This window comes from Callithrix jacchus, chromosome 2, assembly GCF_049354715.1.
Source record: "Callithrix jacchus isolate 240 chromosome 2, calJac240_pri, whole genome shotgun sequence".
Taxonomy (NCBI): domain Eukaryota; kingdom Metazoa; phylum Chordata; class Mammalia; order Primates; family Cebidae; genus Callithrix; species Callithrix jacchus.
The window spans coordinates 40,680,957-40,704,246 of NC_133503.1; the positions used below are offsets into that span (position 1 = coordinate 40,680,957).

General features: G+C 46.0%; 1 long non-coding RNA gene across 1 annotated transcript; it reads right to left on the reverse strand.

Annotated features, from left to right (window-relative positions):
* Positions 1-792: 792 nt before the first annotated feature.
* On the reverse strand, positions 793-9,926 carry LOC128930523 (uncharacterized). Its single transcript, XR_008478670.2, has 3 exons — positions 9,623-9,926; positions 2,357-2,580; positions 793-2,249 (listed from the first exon to the last, which is right to left on the reverse strand). It is a non-coding gene; the product is annotated as an uncharacterized LOC128930523 (long non-coding RNA).
* Positions 9,927-23,290: the final 13,364 nt, after the last annotated feature.

Consider the following 23,290-nt stretch of genomic DNA (forward strand, 5'->3'; position numbering starts at 1 on the left):
ACAGATCTGAACCCATGTTTATGAGATGCATAGAATTCTGAGGAGAACTGGGAAAGCAACCCATTGACTTAGGTCCTGAGATGGGAAGGGGAGATTCCTTACTATATGTGGCAGGTTTTTGGCTACATTGGGCTGAGGATGATACTTGCTGATAGAATGACTACCTAGTGACTTCCTCTCCCTTCTCAAGGATGGTATAGACATGGGCCTTAGAATCACACAGCTCCCTCTGTGTGACCCTGAGCAAGTGAATGAAACCATCTGAGCCATAGTTTCCTCATCCACAAAATGGTGATGACAAGCAGACCTACATTGGAGGGTTTATGGGAGGATTGAATGGGTTAATGTGTGTAAAGTGTGTAAGACAGTCCAGTTCCTCTAAATGTTCCATTAATATTGGAAACTAAAATTGCTCCCAAGTCACAGACCCTTAAATCTGAGCAGTTCCCTGAGTCCTGTGACTCCATAATCCTTTAGCACAGGGATGAGAAATCCTTTAGTCCTGTGGTTTAAAAAAAATTATTCAGCAAGGGAAGTTTCTTAAAAAAAAAAAAAGATAATTTTAAACCCATATATATATATATATAAACCCTAGCCACAATAGATGCCGTCCCCAATGATATGGGTATAAAGGGTCAGGAGCCCATCCCCCCAACCCCTGTGCCTGCCTCCCATGGCTGCCAGTCTCTGGAGCCGCTCTAATGCACACTCTTCCCTCACAGGGCACCGATTCAGTCCACCCTCTTTATATGAGTCTGCTTGGGTTGCCATAATAAAGTAACATAGACCATGTGGTTTAAACAACAGAAATTTATTTTCTCACAGTTCTGGAGGTTACAAGTCCAAGGTGGTGGTCAGCTTGGTTTCTGGTGAGGCCTCTCTTCTTGGCTTGTGGACGGTTACCTTCTTACTGTTTCCCCACATGTCCTCTTCTCTGTGCATATGTGGCATAAAAGACACCAAGACAGAGAGTTCTCTGGTATCTCTTCTCATAAGGACACTAGTCCTATCTGATTAAAACCCCAGCCTGGCCGGGCTTGGTGGCTCAAGCCTGTAATCCCAGCACTTTGGGAGGCTGAGGCAGGTGGATCATGAGGTCAGGAGTTCGAGACCAGCCTGGCCAACATGGTGAAACCCCATCTCTACCAACAATACAAAAAAAGTAGTGGTGCATACCTGTAATCCCAGCTACTCAGGAAGCTGAGGCAGGTGAATCACTGAACCCGGAAGGCAGAGATTGCAGTGAGCTGAAATCAGGTCACTGCTCTCTAGCCTGGAGGGCAGAGCAAGACTCTTGCCTTGGAAAACAAAAAACAGAAAACCTAGCTTATGACCTCATTTAACCCCTCCTGCCTCCTTTTAGGTCATATCTCCAAATGCAGTCACACTGAGGGTTAGGGCTTCAGCATATGAACTGTGTTTGGGAAAACACGATTTAGTTCATAAAACCCTCCCATTTTCCAGATGGAGAAACTGAGGCTCCAGTAAGCTGGCGATTCTTCCCAGAACACTTTGAAAATGAGGGACTGAGGCTAGACCAGTTCTGGCACAAGCACAGCTGCCCTGACCTCTAATGGCTGAGTGAAGTCCAGAGCTCAGCAGGGCCTCATTCTCTTGGTGCCTGCTCAGAACCCAGCACTCCACTGATACCCTGAGAATGGGGAGGAAGCTCCAGGAGCATGTGTGGGAAGAAATGCTGGCATGAACACTGGCATGCACACAGGGTGTTTTTAGGGGCTTTATGGGCTGGAGCAGATGGTGCCTGTGGTCTGTGTGGACATACACAGACCACACAGTGTATGTCGACATACACAGATCCACCTGGAACACTCATGGTGGGCGAGGGGCATTGAGGTTCTGCTGTGAAAGGCTGGAGAGTCTGAAAGGAGTAGACCTCTGGGTTCACTGCAGCAGCAGCTCACAGTGATCACATGCTTACTGTGTGTCAGCCCAGTGCTAAGTGCTTTATAAACCTCTGTCATCGGGCTGGGCGTGGTGGCTCACGCCTGTAATCCCAGCACTTTGGGAGGCCAAGGCGGGCAGATCATGAGTTCAAGAGATTGAGACCATCCTGGCCAACACACTGAAACCCTGTCTCCACTAAAAAATATAAAAATGAGCTGAGCATGGTGGCGCGTGCCTGTAGTTCCAGTTATTCGGAAGGCTGAGGCAGGAGAATTGTTTGAACCCGGGAGGCGGAGGTTGCAGTGAGCCAAGATCGTGCCACTGCACTCCAGTCTGGTGATACTCTGTCTCAAAAAATAATAATAAATAAAATAAATAAATAAATAAATAAATAAATAAATAAATAAATAAATAAATAAATAGACCTCTGTCATCAGCCCCTCATGACTACCTTGTGAGACAGGGCCTTTGATTATCAGAGAGCTCAGGTCACCTCCCAAAGTGAAACAGCTCAAAAGTGGTGGAGACCATTCAATGGGCCCAGGTCTGTTTGACCCTTAGTGCTGTGCTCCACTTCCTGGGTTCTCCGAAGCTAGAGAACAGCCCTTGGTGATGCTGTGGGCTGAGCTGGGCCGGGCTTCTTCTTGCACTTGGTTAGACTTGGATGTTTCTCATCTGCTGGTGGAAAAATAGGGAAAGGAAATGTATGTTGTCGGTCTCCAAGCCTCTCCAGGAGCCAAACAGATCAAACTAGGTGAAGGGTGGGAGCTGGAATGTCCCAGGCTGTCTTCTCCCAAGTTGAGGAGCGGAAGCCATGACAGCTAAGGGGATTTGTGGAAATTCCTCGTGCATTGTTACCAGGCAAAGGAAGTGGGTTAGCGCTGAGCTCTCAATTTCTGCCCTGGGGAGCCACCACCAGTTTCCGCTTCTGAAACTTGTTTGTGGGAAACTGAAGGGGCTATTTCAGGTCTTGAGTGTGTATGGCCGGTGGGGGGGGGGGGGGCTCCAGATAATGCCCCATCCCTCCTTTCCAGCAGGGAAGGGGTCAGAAGGGCCCAGCCAGCCAGACAAACCCTCCCAGAATCTGCTCTTTTTCCTTCTACTTTGGGGCGGGTGGCTCAGAGCCGAGGCAAATGAACAGAAACATTTTATCCAGGCCTGATGGTATTTGTTTCTGGCACGATCAGCACAAGCAGATTAGAGAAATAAGTTGCATTTTTTCGTCTGTTTGCTGTTTGGACTGGACCTCAGCACACTGGATCTGTGTGGTTCTCCACAGCCCCCAGTCCATTCTGGAGGAATGGCTGGGCCTGAGTCCCTGGTATGGCTGTCCAAACTCTGCCAGATAGTGAGTCACTTCCCAGGCTCCCGGGAAAGTGGTAATTAGCTCACCAGGAAAGATACACAGGCATCCATACATGAGTCTACATATGGAGATACCACTCAATGCACTTAGACGTTCGTATCCTTACATGCGCCAAACAGCTGCGTGCTTCCTTCCTGTTGCTCTCCTGGGGCGCCTCTGGATCCCCTCTCTGATGCAGGAGCACTCTGTGGGAGCTCTCCAGAAACCACCAGAGAAAGGGGAGGTTGGCCTTTCTGAGGCCAGTAGGGGTCTCCCCTGGAAACTCTGGCTGGGAGGCAGACACAGAGGAGCCTACAAGGCTGTGCCACCCAATCCCTGCCAGAAAACTCTTTCCCAGAAAATAACCTTTGAGGCTGGGTGCAGTGGCTCACTCCTGTAATCCCAGCACTTTGGGAGGCTGAGTGGGGTGGATCACCTGAGGTCGGGAGTTCAAGGCCAGCCTGGTCAACATAGTGAAACCCCCGTCTTTACTAAAAATACAAAAATTAGTCGGCATGCGCCTTTAATCCCAGCTACTCAGGAGGCTGAGGCGGGAGAATCACTTGAAGCCGGGAGGCAGAGGTTACAGTGAGCCAAGACTGAGCCGCTGTAATTCAGCCTGGGTGACAGAGTTAGACTATTAAAAAAAGAAAGACAGGAAAGGAAGGAGAGAAGAAAGGAAAAAAAGAAAGAAAGGAGGGAGGGAGGGAGGGAGGGAAGGAAGGGAGGAGAAAGAAAGAAAGAAGAGAAACAAAGAAAGAAAGAAATCTCCTTTGAGGTATGTCAGAAATCTGGCAGAGGAAGGAGGGACATGTACGCCCACAAGGTCTTTTTCAGCCCCCACACTTTCCCTGGCTAGAAAGCCAGGGTGTATCAACTTGGCTTAACAAACCAAGTAGGAGTTACCAGCCTGTAAAAGAACTTTTACAATATAAATAAACTGGGCAGGAGGTGCCCACTTGCCTGCCTTTCTCCCTCTTTCCTTCCGTCTTTTCTTCTTCTTTTTTTTTTGTCCAGGGCGGGGTAGACAGAGTCTTCCTCTGTCAGCCAGGCTGGAGTGCAGTGGTGCAATCTCAGGTCACTGCAACCTCCACCTACCTGGTTCAAGCAATTCTCCTGCCTCAACCTCTCAAGTAGCTGGGATTACAGGTGTGCACCACCATACCTGACTAATTTCTGTATTTTTAGTACAGCCGGGGTTTCACCATGGTGGCCAGGCTGATCTCAAACTCCTGACCTCAAGTGATCAGCCCATCTCAGACTCCCAAAGTGCTGGAATACAGGTGCAAGCCACCCACCAGGCTTCTTCTTTTTTTTTTTAATTTTCTCTTCTTTCTTTCTGCTTCCCTCTTTTCTCCCCTCCTTTCCTTTCCTCCTCTTCCCTCCCTTCCGACCTTCTCCCTTCCTTTCCTTTCTCTGTCCTTCCCTTGCCTGCCTTCTATCTCTTAATTCTATCCTGGAAAGAGATCTCCATGCCTCCCTCTCTTTGATGCTCCCCGACTTATAATGGTTGAACTTATGATATTTTTAGTTTATGGTGATGAATTATGGTTACACATGCAGTAGAAACTGTACTTCCAGCACCCACACAACCAGTACAGTAGTCAATAAATTATATGAGGCATTCAACACTTTGTTATGAAATAGGCTTTGCGTGAGATGATTTCAGCCAACTGTAGGCTGATGTAACTGTTCTGAGCACAGTAAGTGTTGAAGGTAAGCTAGGCTAAGCTATAATATTTAGAAGGCTTGATGTATTAAATGCATTTTCTACTTCAGATATTTTCAACTTACAATTGACTTATCAGCAGGTAACTGCATTTTGAATCAAGAAGCATCTCTATACTCAGCTCAGTACAAGCACTGAGGTTGGAGACTTTAACAAGCCACAGCTCAGGGATTACAAAGCATCTTTTCCCTTCACAAACTCCACCTTTGGGTGAGATTTCAAGATGGCCAGGGTTGAACCTGTCATATCTGAACCCCAAACCCTTTCCTTCTTCTCCAAGAGTGAGGAGCAGGGTCTTTGTGGAGCCTATACAGCAGGCTAAAGATGCGAACACCTTACAGAAATGGAATTTGGGGTCATAAGTCAAGTAGCATATTCTATTTGGAAGAATTATTTCAGCGTTAACAGAGAATTTTTTTTTATTTGGTTTGGTTTTAAAGTGGTTTCCATCTGTAAGACTTCTGGGAAAGGGACAGATTCCCAACATGTAAAATATGAATTTTTCAAAGTCAACATTCCTAATGCCCAAATACACTTTAGGACTATGAAAACTTCATGTACAATGATATGTTGTTATGAACTAAATCGTACTGAACAGTTAGTTGTAAGAGGGCATTTTATGTTTTATTTTTATTTCCATGTGCGGTTTATTTTTGCTCTGACATTTTATTATAATTTCTTCCTACAGTAGGTGAAGTGCTTGGGAAGTTAATTTAAACCAGCCTGACTCTCTGTGTGTTTTTTAATATTTGTTTAAGCTTTTATTGAGCTTGTCAGGCAAGTCAGTGTGCAAAAATGCAGCCGAAAACCCCTTTTTCCTTCTGTGGTGCCTGCCCATTAATACTAGGTGGTGACAACAAGATTCGCGCACACTTCAAATGGGGGATTATTCTGGGTTTTCAAGGAAATTTGAGCCACCTGTTTCAGAAACCTCTTAGTGACTTAGCAAGATGATGAAGGTGTCTCCCCACTCAGCCGTCACTCAGAGTTCTGCCTCCTCCGGCTCCTTCCGACTCGGCCGGGCCCTGCAGGGGCAATTTGCAGCACTGGTTGGATGCCTGAGCTCCAAGTTTTCCTTCCAGCTTGTGGCTTGGCCTCAGCCTGGGCCAGAGAAGCAGCTGCCGTCTCTCTGCCTGCGGGGAACTTTCCAGATCCACAGCAGGCTGGCTTTCCCCTGGGTTTGGGCTGCCCAGTCTGGAGCTGTTTATCATGGACAGCAGAACGACATGGGATCACCTTTGAGGAAGTGAGTTGTGAGAGCCAATTGTGTGGCCTACGTGTCGGGGAGCCACACTGCCCACAAAATTTGGCCAAGGAGGGAAATAGAAAGTCAACATTTTCCAGCAGGCTGGGAAGGCGGCTGGGTATTTCTGGAGCCCAGGACTCTCTGGTAAAATGGTCCTTGTGGTGGTGAGAGGCAAAAAAGGTGCTAGTGGAGGGGGCACAGTCAGATCTCTGCTCGGCTCAGAAAAGGCCTCTTAACTCAAGCAAGAGGTTTCCCTGACACACAATCCAAGGGCTTCACATTGACCAGGAATCTCACCAAACCTAACCCCAGGAGCAGACTAGACCCAGCATGTCACGGCTGGAAGAAGCCTTAGCAGTGATCTAGACCAGGGACCCTCCAAGTGTGGGCCTGGGTCCCCCGCATTAGCATCTCCTAGGAACTTGTTAGAAATGCAGATTCTCAGGCCCCAACCAAGACCTACTGGGTCAGAACCTCCAGGGGTGGGACCCAGCAGCGAGTGTTTTCACTAGCCCTCCAAGTGATGGTGCTGCAGGGCACAGTTTGATCATCACTGGGCAGGCTCTGAGCATTCCATCAGTGGGGAATCTGAGGCCTGGGGTGGGGTGGGGGGAAGGAAAGTAACACATTCATCACTGGATTGTTTGTGGTAGAACTGGGACAAGTTCTGCCAGGCTAGATTTCCTCCTCACCCCTCTTCTCCTGCCAGTTTAGCAAGGAGAAGGCTCTAATGTCTGAAATCCCACCAATTGTTGGCAATTGATCTGGCTCTTCTCTCTCTCTGCTGACCTTATACCCACCTGCAGACTTCAGGAGGACTCTATTTCCACTTCTCATGGGAGGCATGTTGATAATTCACACTTTCACTTTTTAGTCAGTGTTGTGAATAACCGGGTTAGAAGATGACCTTTGACTTTGGTAAATGACCAGGTCTTTCACAAGTTGAGTTAGCTAAGTGTTCCTGCCCTGCTGCACTCCTTTCTAAATGAGGGCTCTATGCCTGCCACTCCTGCTAAGTGGACAACACCTTCTGCTCCATGAGACAATGCCCCATGGTCACTGATATTGATGGTGCGGGGACAGAGCCCTGACTGAGAGAAGGGGGCAGCCACAGGCTAGGTAAGAATCTCCAAGGCCCATAGACTTGAAAAGATGATCTGGGCCAATCAAATTCCTCCCCTGGGAGTTTAGAATTGGGAAACTCAGAGACTGGGGCTGTTAGCAATGCAAACCAAAGCTGAAAGGCCATTTGGGGAATTGAGTGATGTAGATGAGGCCTGGGTAGTCCCGAGGCGCTTGGTGCAAGCTGAAGACAGGTAAAAGTGGAGGAAGGTCAGCAGTGGAAAAAGAGCAGTGAAGAAAGTGAGAGAAGCAGAAATCCCACAAGAAAGACCTGCAGTTATAGTTTTAGTTTTCTTGAGGCCTGATTTTTGTTGTTGTTGTTCAGATGGAGTTTCGCTCTTGTTGCCCAGGCTGGAGTGCAGTGGCATAAACTTGGCTCACTGCAACCTCTGCCTCCCAGGTTCAAGCAATTCTCCTGCCTCAGCCTCCCGAGTAGCTAGGATTACAGGTGCCCACCACCATGCTTGGCTAATTTTCTATTTTTAGTAGAGACGGGGTTTCACCAAGTTGGCCAGGCTGGTTTCAAACTCCTGACCTCAAGTGATCCACCTGCCTCAGCCTCCCAAAGTGTTGGGATTACAGGCGTGAGCCACCACACCAGGCCAAAGCTGGGCAACATTTTCTATGAAGGGGGAAAAAAAACCCTTAAGTATGGAAAAAACTACCTCCCTCCTATCTCTTTGAGTCTAGTCCAGGTCTCATTTGACTGTGAGCTTTTTTTTTTTTTTTTGAGACAGAGTTTCACTATTATTGCTGAGGCTGAAGTGCAGTGGTGCCATCTTGGCTCATTGCAACCTCTGCCTCCTAGGTTCAAGTGATTCTCCTGCCTCATCCTCCCAAGTAGCTGGGATTATAGGCATGTGCTATCACACCTGGCCAACTTTTTGTATTTTCAGTAGAGATGGGGTTTCATCATGTTGGCCAGGTTGGTCTCGAACTCCTGACATCATGATCCAACCACCTCGGTCTTCCAAAGTGCTGAGATTATAGGTGTAAGTCACTGTGCCCAGCCTGCATCTTAATCTTAAGGCTGGGTGGAGTATGGGCCATATATTCCCTCTGTATCCTCTCTTCTTGTAGTATTCTACCGCCTCCCAGGCTGGCCAGCTACTTCTTGAGTCATGGTAAAAACCCCAAACCCAAAAGTTGATAAGAACCAGGGTTATCCAGTTGGCCGACTAACATACACACAAGGTATCTGCAAAGCAAGAACATCCTCTAAGCTCAGCTTTAATGAACTATGTGAAATTTTACAAACGAGATCTAGAAGGAAACCTTATAATTTTGACATATGAAAAATCAAATAAAATACTTAAGTTACATGTAGATAATAATGAATGCAAAATAGGGTTGACTATTGAGAGTGGTGGAGACTGTGGTAAACTGGTGAGATCCTACCCTGTCTAACGCCAGTGACAGCCAATACTTAGCTCTGGTTCATTGTTCTCTTTGGGGATACAACCTAATGTCAGATTTTCCAATTCTTGGGTATCTGAATTTTTTTAAAAAAGTAAAACCTCCTTGTTTTTTAATATTAGCAACTAATTTAAATTTGCAAAAAAATTTGTTTTTTGAGATGGAGTCTGACTCTGTCACCCAGACTGGAGTCCAGAGGCATAGTCATGGCTCATTACAACCTCCACTTCCCAGGTTCAAGCAATTCTCCTGTCTCAGCCTCCTGAGTAGGTGGGATTACAGGCACCCACCACCACACCTGGCTCATTTTTGTAGTTTTTACTAGAGATGGGGTTTCTTTTATTTTTTCTTTCTTTCCTTTAGATGAAGCTTGGCTCTTGTCGTCCAGGCTGGAGTGCAACGGCACCATCTCGGCTCACTGCAACCTCCACCTCCCTGGTTCAAGTGATTCTCCTGCCTCAGACTCCCAAGTAGCTGGGATTACAGGCACCCACCACTACACCCAGCTAATTTTTTTTTTTTGTATTTTAGTAGAGACAAGGTTTCACCATGTTGGCCAGGCTGATCTTGAACTCCTGACTTCAGGTGATCCACCCTCCTTGGCCTCCCAAAGTGCTGGGGTTACAGGCAGGAACCACGGCACTCAGCCTTTTTTTTTTTTTTTTTTAATGTCCACAAGTCAGATTCAACCCACAAGACTCTCAGGGCCAATTCACCCTTTCATCTTTAGCCACATTAGACCGAGCTCCCTTTGGCATATTTACTTCACTCTTCAGAGAAGGAAGGCTGTGCAGTTATCTCTGAATTCTTGAGAAGGAAACTGAGTCCAGAAAGGGTGGGTACTTTGCCTGTTACTCACCGGGTCAGGACAGAGCTGAGCGACAACCACGCCGGCTCCAGGTTTCCAGTTGAGGGAAGCCCGGCCTGTGTCTGAAGCTTCGGCTGACCTTCCCCGCATCTGTCCACTCACTCGTGCTCCCACATCTGGGCTGCGCTCGAAGTGGTATCCGCCTGTGGTTGCTGCAGTTGGCAGGAGGGGCTCTGAGAAACCGAAAGACTTGGGTATATTTAATAAGTCAGAATATGAGCTGGAGTCTAATGCTGTGACATGAACAGCTCTCAGCTGGCCCCTTCAGCACGTGTTGGGAAATGGACCTTTCTCTGGTCCTCACACAGAGTCACTCCGACGTGACTCATAGGTTGTTTATTCAAGTTAAGGAATATGTTTTCTTCCTGAGGGCATGGCAGGAAGAAATATGCTATTTGCAAAACAAGAGTTATAAGCAAGACTTCAGGAAGAAGAGAGATTAAAAAACAGGGACACGGCTTTGGAAGTGTTTGTGGGTGTTCGTTTTCTTGAGGCACTCAGGGATGCACTAGCTCAGGGCAGCTGGTGGGGGAGTCGGGGACAGGGCTGCATCCTTCGAGGATCCCTTCCAGAAAATATCAGCCTTGGGTAAAGATGGAAGCCAAGTCCAGATGGTTTGAATGCAGCTGCTCCTCTGAGAATATGTTTCAAGCTATATTTCTGAGCCAAATGAAAGTGGTTTTTGGATTATTCAGTGTGGTGTGTGTGTGTGTGTGTGTGTGTGTGTGTGTGTTTGGTGGGGAGAGAGAGTCTCACTCTTGTCGCCCAGGCTGGAGTGCAGTGGTGCTATCTCTGCTCACTGCAACCTCCACCTCCAGGGTTCAAGTGATTCTCCTGCCTCTACATCCTGAGTAGCTGGGATTACAGGGGTGTGCCACCACACCTGGCTAATTTTTTGTATTTTTAGTAGAGAGGGGGTTTCACTGTGTTATCCAGGATGGTCTTGATCTCCTGACCTTGTGATCTGCCTGCCTCGGCCTCCCAAAGTGCTGGGATTAAAGGCATGAGCTACCGCTCCCAGCCCTGTTTGGTTTTAATTCAAGCCTCATCTTCCTTCCATTAGTCCAAGGCAACCCATCGTTACCAGCATTAGTTCTGTAATTATGAGTCATCAACCTATTTCTCTAGGGTTGATGGGAATAGCGGTGGCGTCTGGAGTAAAATAGTTTGAGTTCTAATCTTAACTCTACCATTATTATTAGCCATGTCATCTCACAAATCACTTAATCCCCTTGTGCCTTAGTTTTCCATGTGTATAGAATGAGAACAATCATAGTATCTACTTCATAAGGTTCTTGCGAGATTAAAATGAGAAATGCATTCATTTATTCCTAAGTATTCACTTAACACCTGCTTTTAAGTGCTGGCAAGCAGTGCTCCTGCTCTTGAAATGCTAACATTCTCCAGTGTGCTCAGCAAAGAATAGGTACTATTGTTATTGTTATTTTTGTGCTGCTGCTATTGATGTTCTTACCATCCAACTCATGGGGAGGGAGAAAGATAGAATCCTAACCTGTGGCTCAGTTTTTCTGAATATGCATGGTCTGAAAGATCCCGCCTGGCACAGTGGCTCTTGCTTGTAATCCCAGCACTTTTGGAGGCTGAGGTGGGGGCATCACTTGAGTTTAGGAGTTCAAGACCAGCCTGGTTGACATGGGGAGATCCCATCTCTACAAAAAAATGAAACAATTAGCCAAACATCATGGTGTGTACCTGTGGTCTCAGCTACTTCGGAAGCTAGGTGAGAGGTTGACTTGTGCCCCAGAAGTTAAGGCTTCAGTGACCAAACCACAATACTCCAGTCCAGAGCAAGACCCTGTCTAAAAAAAAAAAAAAAATTAATTTTTTTTAATCCATTCTTTTTTTTTTGAGATGGAGTTTTGCTCTTGTTACCCAGGCTGGAGTGCAATGGCACGATCTTGGCTCACCACAACCTCCGTCTCCTGGGTTCAAGCAATTCTCCTGCCTCAGCCTCCCGAGTAACTGGGACTACAGGCATGTGCCATCATGCCCAGCTAATTTTTGTATTTTTAGTAGAGATGGGGTTTCACCATCTTGACCTTGTGATCCACCCGTCTCAGCCTCCCAAAGTACTGGGATTATAGGCGTGAGCCACCATGCCCAGCCTAATCCATTCTTTACTGTTTAATAACCATTCTCAGGCCGGGTACAGTGACTCACGCCTGTAACCCCAGTGCTTTGGGAGGCCAAGGCAGGTGGGTCACCTGAGGTCAGGAGTTTGAGACTAGCCTGGCCAACATGATGAAACCCTGTCTCTCTAAAAAATACAAAAATTAGCCAGGCATGGTGGCGGGTGCCTGTAATCCCAGCTACTCGGGAGGCTAAGGCAGAAGAATCACCTGAACCCAAGAGGCTGAGGTTGCAGTGAGCCGAGATCGCACCATTGCACTCGCACCTAGCCTCAAGCAAGATTCCATGTAAAAATAAATAAATAAATAACCATTCTCAGAGCCTGCTTGGTGTTAGAGACAAGCCTCCAGAGTACCTGGACATATAAAATATACCCACAAATAATTTGATGCTCCTCCCTTCCCCTCCCTTTGAATGTGAGCTGGACTGAGTAACTCACTTCCAACAAATAGGATGTGCCAAATGATGAAGTGTGTGACATCCAAGCTCAGATCATAACAGACCTTATGGCTTCCTCCTTGCTCTCTCGCTGGGCTCACTCTCCCTGGGGAAAGGCAACTGCCATGCTGTAAGGACATTCAAGCAGCACTATGGAGAGGCTCACATGGCAAGGAACTCAGTCCTCATTCCAAGAGCCAGCAAGGAACCAAGATCTCTTCATAATGACCATGTGAGTGAGATGACTTGGCAGAACAACTTTCATCCCCAGTCAAACTTTCAGATGATGCTAGCCCCAGCCAGCACCTGGACTGCAATCTCGTGAGGGACATTGAGTCAGAGCCACACAGTTTAAGCTGTTTTTGGATTCTTGACCCACAGAAACTGTGAGAGAATAAATGTTTGTTGTTTAAGCCCCTAAGTTGGGAGGTAATTTGTTGCACAGCAATAGGTAACTGATACAGTGCCTTTCCCTAGAATAGATCTTGGAGGAAGAGTCTCTTTAAATACTGGCGTAAAATTCTGAAGAGTATGTTTATTTATCAAAATTTCAGAGGATTCTCTCTTAATATAAGAAGAAAACAGTAAGATGATAGAAGCTGGGAGTTCTATAGTATAACCACAGGTCTCCTAATTTCACTGGTATAAAAGTCACCACTCTCAGCCAGGTGCTCACGCCTGTTATCCCTTTGGGAGGCTGGAGCAGGTGGATCACGAGGTCAAGAGAATGAGACCATCCCAGCCAACATGGTGAAACCCTGTCTCTAGTAAAAAATATAAAAATTAGCTGGGCGTGGTGCACGCCTGTAGTCCCAGCTACTTGGGAGGCTGAGGCAGGAGAATCACTTGAACCTGGGAGGCAGAGGTCGCAGTGAGCCAAGATCATGACACTTCACTCCAGCCTGGCGACAGAGTGAGACTGTCTAAAAAAACAGCAAGCAAACAAACACCACTCTCACTGCAACAACAACACTAAGAATTTAGGCAGCATAATAGATCAATATTAATTGTATATCCCTGAGCAGTCCTCCAAGAACTGGAGGTACAGAGGAAAGGTTTCCAAAGATTCCATTTCTATATCAGAAGATGGTGCCCAGTGCAATTCCGCTTCACACTGATCTGTTCACTTGGTGATAATGCCATCACAGCCAATTAATATCCTCCTAAATGGAAAAATTTGCCCCAATAGTTGGCAGGGAAATACTTTTCCAGGGATGGGGGAAAAAATACTTTTCCAGGGATGCTGCAAGAGGGTAATCAGTGTTAAAGTGACTCAGCTGTCTTCTCCAGTAGGACAATATTCATCAGCCTCTGCCTTCTCTGAGGTCCTGTCTTTCCACCTCTGCCATTTGGCCCTGAATAGGGCTACTCTCAAGTATATATCTCTTCCCGGAACATGAGATTTTTATTTCCTCCTTTCCTCCCTTACTGCCCACCTGTGATGGTTAACTTCATCTGTCAACTTGACTGGGCACAGGATACCCAGATATTTGGCCAAACATTCTCCTGGATATGTCTGTCAGTCAGGGTGATTCTGGATGAAATTTAGATTTGAATCGGTAGACTGAGTAACGAAGACTGCCTTCTCTAAGGTGGGTGGGTCTCATTCAATCAACTGAAGACCTGGATAGAACAAAAAGAAACTGAATAAGAGGGAACTCCTCCTGCCTGACTTCTTAAGCTGGTACGTTTGCTTGCCAGCTTTTGGACTGGAACTTATATCAACTCTCCTGGTTCTCAGGCCTCTGTACCCAGACTGGAATTATACATTGGCTCTCCTGGGTCTCTAGCTTGCCAATTGCAGATCTTGGGACTTCTCAGCTTCCACAATCGTGTGAGCTACTTCCATGTATAATATATATTTGAGACAGAGTGTTGCTCTGTTGCTCAGGCTGGAGTGGAGTGGTATAAGGTCAGCTCACTGCAGCCTCAACCTCTTGACCTCAAGCAATCCTCTGGCCATGAACTCCCAAAGTGCTGGGATTACAGGTATGAGCTATGGTGCCTAGCCATGATTTATTTATATGTGTCTGCGTGTGTATATATATATGTGTGTGTGTGTGTGTGTGTGTGTGTATATATGTGTGTGTGTGTGTGTGTATATATATATGTGTATATAATATATAAATACCTATAGATACATATACACACACACCCTTACATACACACACATATATAATCTATAGCTTCTGTTTCTCTGGAGAACCCTGACTAATGGCCAACCACCTAACCCATCTTTTTTCCATTTTTGCCGTCACTTCCCTACTCTAATGCACTGTAGCCCTTCACCCACATGTCTGCATTAACTCCTCACTGGTCTCTGTAGTGGGTTGAAATGTGCCCCTCAAAAGGATATGTCTAACTTTTAATCCCTGGTCCCTGTGGATGTCACCTTATTAGTTAAACAGGTCTTTACAGGTGTAATTAAGTTAAGGATTTCAAGATAAAGTCATCCTGCATTAACTGAATGGGCCCTAAGACCAATGACAAGTGCTCTTACCAAAAGATGAGAGAGCCAGGCACAGTGGCATGCACCTGTAGACCCAGCTATTCAGCAGGCTGAGATGAGAGGATCACTTAGCCCAGGAGGTTGAGGCTGCAGGGAACTACGATTGTGCCACTGCATTCCAGCCTGGATGACAGAGCAAGACCTTGTCTCTAAAATAAATTAATAAATAAATAAAAAGAGAAGCATAGATACACAGGGGAGAAGACACAGAGAAGGCCACGTGGAGACAGAGGCAGAGATTGGAGGAAATGCCACAGATCAGGGAGGACTTCCACAGATCAGGGAGGACCACTACAGATCAGGGAGGACTGCCACAGATCAGGGAGGACCTGAACCACCTGAAGGTGAAAGGGCCAAGATTCTTCCTTGGAGCCTCCAGAGAGAGTGTGGCCATGCTGACATGTTAATTTCAGACTTCAGCCCTGTAGAGAGCTGAGAGAATAAATATCTGTTGTGTTAAGCCACCCAGTTTATGGCAATTTGTTATGGCAGCCCTAGAAGGCTAATACAGTCCCTTCCTTTCACTCTTTTTCATTTTATTATTCATGACATAATAGGTATATTTTGGGGGTTCATGCAATAATTTAATACATTTATATAATTTGTAGAGATCAAATCAGTGTAGTTGGGATATCCGACACCTTCAATATTTGACTTTTCTTCATGCTGGAAACATTTGAATTATTCTCTTCTAGCTCTTCTGAAATATACAATAGGTTACCATTAACTGTAGTCACCCTACTGACCTATGAAGTGCTAGGTCTTATTTCTTCGGTCAAGCAGTATATTTGTACTCATTAATCAATCTCTCTCTACTCCCTCTTCCCAGCTTTACCAGCCTCTTATAACCACCAATTTGTCGTCATAAGATCCACTTTTTTAGCTTCCCCAAATAGTGAGAACACGCGATATTTCTTTCTGCATTTGGCTTATTTCATTTAACATTATAACCATCCACTTTCTTGCAACTGACAGGATTTCATTTTTTACGGCTGCGTGGTATTGCCTGGTGTATGTGGACTGCATTTTCTTTGTCCGTTCATGCACTGATAAGCTTGTAGGCTGATTCCATATTCTGGTTGTTGTGAATAGTGCTGCAGTAGACATGGGAGTGAAGCTATCTCTTTGATGTATTGATTTCCTTTGTCTTAGATATACACCCAGTAGTGGGTTTGCTGGATCATCTGGTAGTTTTATTTTTAGTTTTTTGAGCAACCTCCCTACAGTTTTCAATAGCTGCTATACTAACTTACATTCCTACCAAAAGTGTATGAGGGTTCCCCTTTCTCCACATCCTCACCAGCATCCACGACCACAAACCTTCCTTCCGCTCTTGGCCCACTGTGATACATTTTCCAGAGTCATCTTCGAGAAATGCAAATCTGATTTTAACTTCCGCTAAAAATGCTATCATGGTAAACTGCAAACCTCTTACCATAGTCTCCTAAGCCCAGCTAGAACCAGCTGGGGACCCCTGGGCTCTGATGACTCAGGAACTGCCCTCTCCCCCAGCACACTCCTGTCCCCAGCCTTCAGTCACTGCCTGGAACACACCAAGCTCTCCCCTGCCTCAGGGTCTTTGCTGCTGTTCCCTCTGCCTCCAACTCTCTTCCTTCAGATCTCATGGGGTTGGTCCTTTGTCATCTTTCCAGTCTCTATTTATTTACTTTTATTTATTTATTGAGACAAAGTCTTGTTCTGTCGCCCAGGCTGGAGTGCAGTGGCACTTTCTGGGCTCACTGCAACCTCCACCTCCTAGGTTCAAGTGATTCTCCTGCCTCAGCTTCCTGAGTAGCTGGGATTACAGGCGCACACCACCATACCCGGCTAATTTTTGTATTTTTAGTAGAGGTGGGTTTTTACCATGTTAGCCAGGCTGGTTTCAAACTCCTAACCTCAGGTGATCCTCCCTTGTTGGCCTCCCAAAGTGCTGGGATTATAGGTGTGAGCCACTGCACCTGGCCTCTGGTCTCAATTTAAATGTTACTATCACAGAGACGGCCCTGCCCTGTCCACAGTGCTTTCCCACTACGCCCCATCCTATGTTTATGCCCTTCCTACTCCTTGTCACTGTTTGAAATAAACGCATTTATTTGTTTACTTGTTTAATCTGCTTCCCACCCCCACCGTGGAAGTAGGCACTGTGCTTGTTTCCCACCATATCCTCAACATCTAGAACAATGCACAGAGTAGCTTTTGACAAATGATTGCAAATGTGTGCGTGCATGAATTCTTTCCACTCACTCATTCATTCAATAATTGTGTATGAAGTACTTAATTGGGGCCAGGCATATATCACAGGCCAAGCTCAGTGACAAATGTCAGGTTTCCTTTTCTTTTAAACTTAAATTTTATGTGTTTTTAAAATTAGGTAACGCCTCCACTGGAATAAAATTCAAAATGTGAAATAGGCACTCGGTAGGAGCCTCTGTGCTGGTTATTAAGTTATTATTTCTCAGCCTCCAGCCCAGCATTTCGTTCTCAGCTTCTGGGTGCTAGGGTTGGGGCTCGCTGCAAAGCACATTTCAGCACATTTGTCAGCTGCTTCGTGTTAGGCTCTCCCGGTAATGGTGCCAGGGAGAGGGTAAAGCCAGAGGAGGAAGAGGAGACTCTCTCCTTCCCGTGGGCTTCCCGTTTGCCTCCTCACTGGGAGCATCACCCCAGCAGCACTGCTTCAGCCAGAAGCAGCAACTCCTTCCTGAAGCCACAGCCCAATCCAGTGTGTAGTTTTTCTTTCTTTTTCTTTTTTTGAGACAGAGTCTCACTCTGTCACCCAGGCTGGAGTGTAGTGGTGTGATCTCAGCTCACTTGCAATCTCCACTTCTGGGGTTCAAGTGATTCTCCTGCCTCTGCCTCCAGAGTAGCTGGGATTACAGGCACTCACCACCATGCCTGGCTAATTTTTATATTTTTAGTAGAGACGGTATTTCACCATGTTGGCCAGGCTGGTCTCGAGCTCCTGACCTCAAGTGATCTGCCTGCCTCAGCCTCTGAGTCCAGTTTGATTCCCAGTTACTGGCTTAGATCTTTAAGCAAACTACGAGTCTCTTTGGGCCTCAATCCCAATGTGGGTAAAATAGGTAAAAATAATTATCTCCCACACAGAGCTTTACAAATTAAGTGAGACTCTATATTAAAGCACCAAATCTAGTGTGTGGTGTATAGTACTTGCTCCATAAACGTTAGCTTTTATAATTAACATTAGCACTATTCCTTCCCTATTCACTCCGTCTGTGTCTATTTTTCTCTCTTTTAACACATGTAGGCTGTAGTGTGCTGGTAAATGTTTAACAACAGCTTTTTTTTTTTTTTTTTTAGACGGAGTCTTGCTCTGTAGCCCAGGCTGGAGTACAACGGTGCAATCTTGGCTCACTGCATCTTCCACCTCCCGGGTTCAAGCGATTCTCCTGACTCCGCCTCCAGAGTAGCGGAGATTACAGGCACATGCCACCACGCCCAGCTAATTTTTTTGTATTTTTTAGTAGAGACAGGGTTTCACCATGTTGGTCAGGCTGGTCTTGAACTCTTGAACTAAAATGATCCGCCCTCCTCAGCCTTCCAAAGTGCATAAGCCACCGTGCCCCGCCTAACAACAGCTTTCTAAAAATTTTTAAAAGACCCTATTTGTAATTTTTACTGGTTTCTGCTGTGTTAATTCTCCTACCATGGGCAGTTTTGAGCTACCAACATGATGACCAGTGGCTTGCAAATTTCCTGAAAATTTAACACTGAGCTCTTGAGAGCTGGTAGGAGCGGCTCCAGCATACCATTACACGTAGGCCCTGCTGAGAAACCTGGTCTAATGACAGCCTTAAAACACATCCACCTTAACTCTGCTTAGGGTTCAGGAGGGTGAGTCTGGACCCTTGCAGAGCGCCTGCCTTTTGCTTATGCATTCGTGCATTCAGCGGATATTACTTGCACTCCTGCTGTGTGCTCTCTGGAAGCACTTACTCAAAAGTGAACACCTACAGGCTGCTGTTGAGTCTGCTTTGTCCTGGTGTGCATTCCTGTCCCTGTCCAGGGAGCCTCCTCTTTCCTCCTCAGCCCTTCCTTCCTTCCTCCCCTTCTGCCAGCATCTTTACTGGGAATGCAAGCATCTGTCCTGGTGGGCTCCTCTTCCTCTGTACTCTGTGACGGAGACATGAGGCTGTCCCTCCCAATTCCCTAGTGCCCAAGGAAGCACAGTTCAGGTGACACCCTCGTGGTTGAACAGATATTTGTTTACCAGTAGTGTTCTATGAATATTTGTCTTTCCTGTACAACTTTTGCTTTCCCTGGAGGTAATACTTGCCTTTGTTGTTGTTGTTGTTGTTTGCTAAGTATTTTCTATGATGATCATAAGTTCAACCTAAAGAATCCCTAATTGTGAGTCTCCTCTCAATACATTAAAATAGAAAGACGTTCTTTTCTTATTTATTTTGAGACAGAGTCTTGCTCTGTCACCCAGGCTGGAGTGCAGTGGCATGAAGTCAGCTCACTGCAACCTCTGCCTCCCGGGTTCAAGCAATTCTCTGCCTCAGCCTCCCAAGTAAATTTTTGTATTTTTAGTAGAGAAGGGGTTTCACTACGTTGGCTAGGCTGGTCTTGAACTTCTGACCTCATGATCCACCTTCCTCAGCCTCCCAAAGTGCCGGGATTACACCACGCCCAGCCTTATTTACTCATTTTTTTGAGACAAGGTCTCACTCTGTCACCCAGGCCGGAGTGCAGTGCTGCAGTCATGGCTCACTGCAGCCTCCGACTCCCAGGCTCAAGGGATCCTCCCCGGCCTCAGCCTCCGAAAGTGTTGGGTACAGCCTGGAGCCACCGCACCCATCCTTAAATACTTAGACATTCTTTCCACTTCCCGGCGGAGAAGTCGCTGCAGAGCTCTCCAGCTAGGTCTGGTTTTCCCCTGGCCTCAACAGCAGCTTCTTCCTTAGGCTCTCCCTGCACTGCCTCCCTCCACTCTCTGCACTGTTCACCTCCTGCGGCTGCTGGTTCCCTGCTGCCAGACCCTCAGCTCTTCTAGTGGATTACATCATTCAGGGGCCTCCTCAGAACTTTGCTGAAAATGTATTCTTCTGCCCTTACTTTTGACTGATATATTGGGTGAGGGAGTCTAGGTTGCAAGTCATTTTTCTTCAGAATTTTGAAGACATAGTTTCACTGTCTTCTGACTTTCAGAGTTGCTGTTGAATCATCTGATGTCATGATTCTTTGCATGAAACCTATTTTATTTCTCTCCAGATATTTGTTTTCTCTTTGTCCCCAGTTTTCTGAAATTTCACAGCAATGTGCCTTGATGTGAGCCTATTCTTAATCCATTATTTAGAGTGCTCTGTGGACTCAATTAAAAATGTCTTTTTTTTTTTTTTTTCTTAAGACATAGTCTCACTCCGTTACCCAGGCTAGAGTGCAGTGGTGCGGTCTTGGCTCACTGTATCCTTCGCCTTCCAGGTTCAAGAGATTCTCCTGCCTCAGCCTCCTGAGGAGCTGAGATTACAGGCACCTACCACTACACCCTGCTAATTTTTGTATTTTTAGTAGAGATGGGCCACCATGGTGGCCAGGAGGCTCTCGATCTCCTGACCTTGTGATCTGCCTGCCTCGGCCTCCCAAAATGCTGGGATTATGGTCGTGAGCCACCGCACCTGGTCACTGAATTATTTCTTATGGTTACTTTGTACTGTTGTCCTAGCTAAGCTGAAACTAGGCCTCCCTGTGTTCCCCTAGCTGTATGGTGTCAGGCTACTGTTGGCCACCAAGGCCATTTTGTAGCAGATTTGGAAGCTAGGAATGAAGTGGCAGCCATATTTTATGTTCTGAAAGTTGGTGTCTAGCACCAGGCCCGGAGGCACCTGCTGGCTCATCTATCTGGCTCGGGTCAGCACCTGGACCCACAGCTCCATTACCTCTACCATAATTGTTCCTTTAGCCACTGCAAATTCTTTGGCCAGGGTGTGTGTGGTTCTGTGGTAGTGAGAGGGTACCAGCTGCTACTGTAGATCACTCGTGGCATTGAGGTTGGAGGCAGTGAGAAAAAGACCTGGGTTCCAGTTTGTCCTCTTGGATTCCACTCTGTGCCTGCTGTCATCCACATTTAGCTTTCCTTCCCAACTGCCCTGTCTATGGAGATTTTAGGCCCAGTGCTAGTTACAATAGCAGCAGTCTGCAGAGACTGCTCCACCAGGTCCACAATTGTGTATAGCCTAGCTCCCAAAATAAATCCCTTATCCTTTATCACTTGTCAAGGCTCTCTTCGTACCCTGACTGATTCATTTCTCTAATGATTTCCTCCTCTTCATTTTCTCTATTCATTCTTTTTGGGAACCCTATTAATTGAAGATTAACCTCCTGGACAGGTCCTCCGTTTTTCTTATTACCTCTCTCTTATTTTTCATCTCTTTGTCTTTTTACTCTACTTTCCAAGAGAATTCCTCAGTTTTGTCTTCCAACAGTTCTATTCAGTTTTAAATTTGTGCTATTTAAATTTCCAGGAGTTTTTTGTTGTTGTTCTCTGGATATTCCTTTTTTATAGCATACTGCTCTTTTTTCAGGGATGCAAAAAATCTTATTCATCATGATCAAGTAGGATTCATCTCGGGGATGCAAGGCTGGTTCAACATACGCAAGTCTATCAATGTAATTCACCACATAAACAGAACCAAAAACAAAAACCACATGATTATCTCAATTGACGCAGAGAAGGCATTTGACAAAATTCAACAGCCCTTTATGCTAAAAACCCTCAATAAACTCGGTATCGATGGAACGTATCTCAAAGTAATAAAAGCTATTTATGACAAACCAACAGCCAATATCATACTGAATGGGCAAAAACTAAAAGCATTCCCTTTGAAATCTGGCACTAGACAAGGATGCCCTCTTTCACCACTCCTATTCAATATAGTACTGGAAGTTCTAGCCAGAGCAATCAGGCAAGAGAAAGAAATAAAGGGTATTCAAATAGGAAAGGTGGAAGCCAAATTGTCTCTATTTGCAGACGACATGATAATATAGTTTTTTAAAAAGATTTCTTCTTTATGTACTGTTTCTACTTCTTCCAACATGCTTCTTTAAATGTTTTAGTCTCTACCTTTCATTTGGCTGTCCCCAAATATCTAGTGAGACATGTTTGTTCATATTTAAGAATGAGGTACTTACTGGCAGCTTTGAGTGTGTGGGGCTTATTGACCCTCATCTTTGCTGTATGCTGATCTGACTGACTCCTTCATTGGGAAACTTTTGATTTTACTATTTTGGATCTTTCCTCTTTGGTTAGTCAGATTCCCCAGAGAAGGGATTCCAGTCTCCTAGTGATATGGCTCAGCTGTGCGGAGGAATGCCTTGAATGGAATTAGAAAAAATGACACGGACACACGTGGAGTTTTAAGGAGCAGAGAGTTTAATAGGCAAGAAGGAAAGGAGAAGACAGAAGGAAGAAGCTCTCCCCATTCCAGAGACAGAGGGAGCAAGTGGAAAGAAGAAATCCCAAGGGCAGTGGATACCAGCAAGGTATTTGTAAAGGCTGGAGGAGGCGGGGCCTGATTTGCATAGGGCTTAAGGAATTGGTTTGACCAGGCATGTCATTCACTTAAAAGCTGGCCCTCCCACCCTGCCTTTTAATATGCAAATACAGGGCACCTTGATGTTCTGCACACGTGGGGTTATGTGGGGGCAGCCATGTTGCCAGGAACATGTGGGCCAAGGGCAAGAAGGCCAAGGGAATCACTGTGTTTGGGTGGACCCAGTTTCTAATGGTCTGCACTAGCATTTCAAAGGCTGCCCGCCTGGCTCTAAGAGCTGCTTTAAAAATGAAAACTTCCCAAAGAAAACTTCCCCTTTGCTCTCTATCTAGCTAAAATAATTTCTTAACTCCTACAGCAGTACCAGAAGGGTACAAGACTGGCTGCCAGCTTTCTGGGAACCAAGGTAGAAAAGAGAGCTGATGAAGTTGGGGTGTTGGGGGTTAGATCTTAGCATTCAGTATGTGAACGTTGCTGAATTCGTTTTTCCATGGTGCCTTTACCTTCAGCTGTAGATTTCTTTCCAGCCCAGACAGAGTCTTCCCATTCTACCCTCTTCTAAAAAGAAACCTAAATCTTCTACTGAGGCAAGGACATGGAGAGTCACCCTGAAGTGGGGGAGGGGATCTGGGATTTAACAGCTTTTTTTTTTTTTTTTTTTTAATGGAGACAGAGTTTCACTCTGTTGTCCAGGCTGGAAGGCAGTGGCGCAATTTGGGCTCACTGCAACCTCCACCTCCTGAGTTCAAGCAATTCTGCCTCAGCCTCCCGAGTAGCTGGGATTACAGGCATGCACCACCATTCCTGGCTAATTTTTTTTTTTTTGTATTTTTAGTAGAGATGGGGTTTCACCATGTTGGCCAGGCAGGTCTCTAACTCCTGACCTCAGGGGATCCGCCTGCCTCGACCTCCAAATGTGCTAGGATTACAGACATGAGCCACCATGCCTGGCTTTAACAGCTTCTTAAACCAAGTTTTAACCAGCACCCTGCTTTTAGCTCCACTCCAATCCTACTTTAGGAGTTAACTAATGCTCCCTATTCCTGAGCC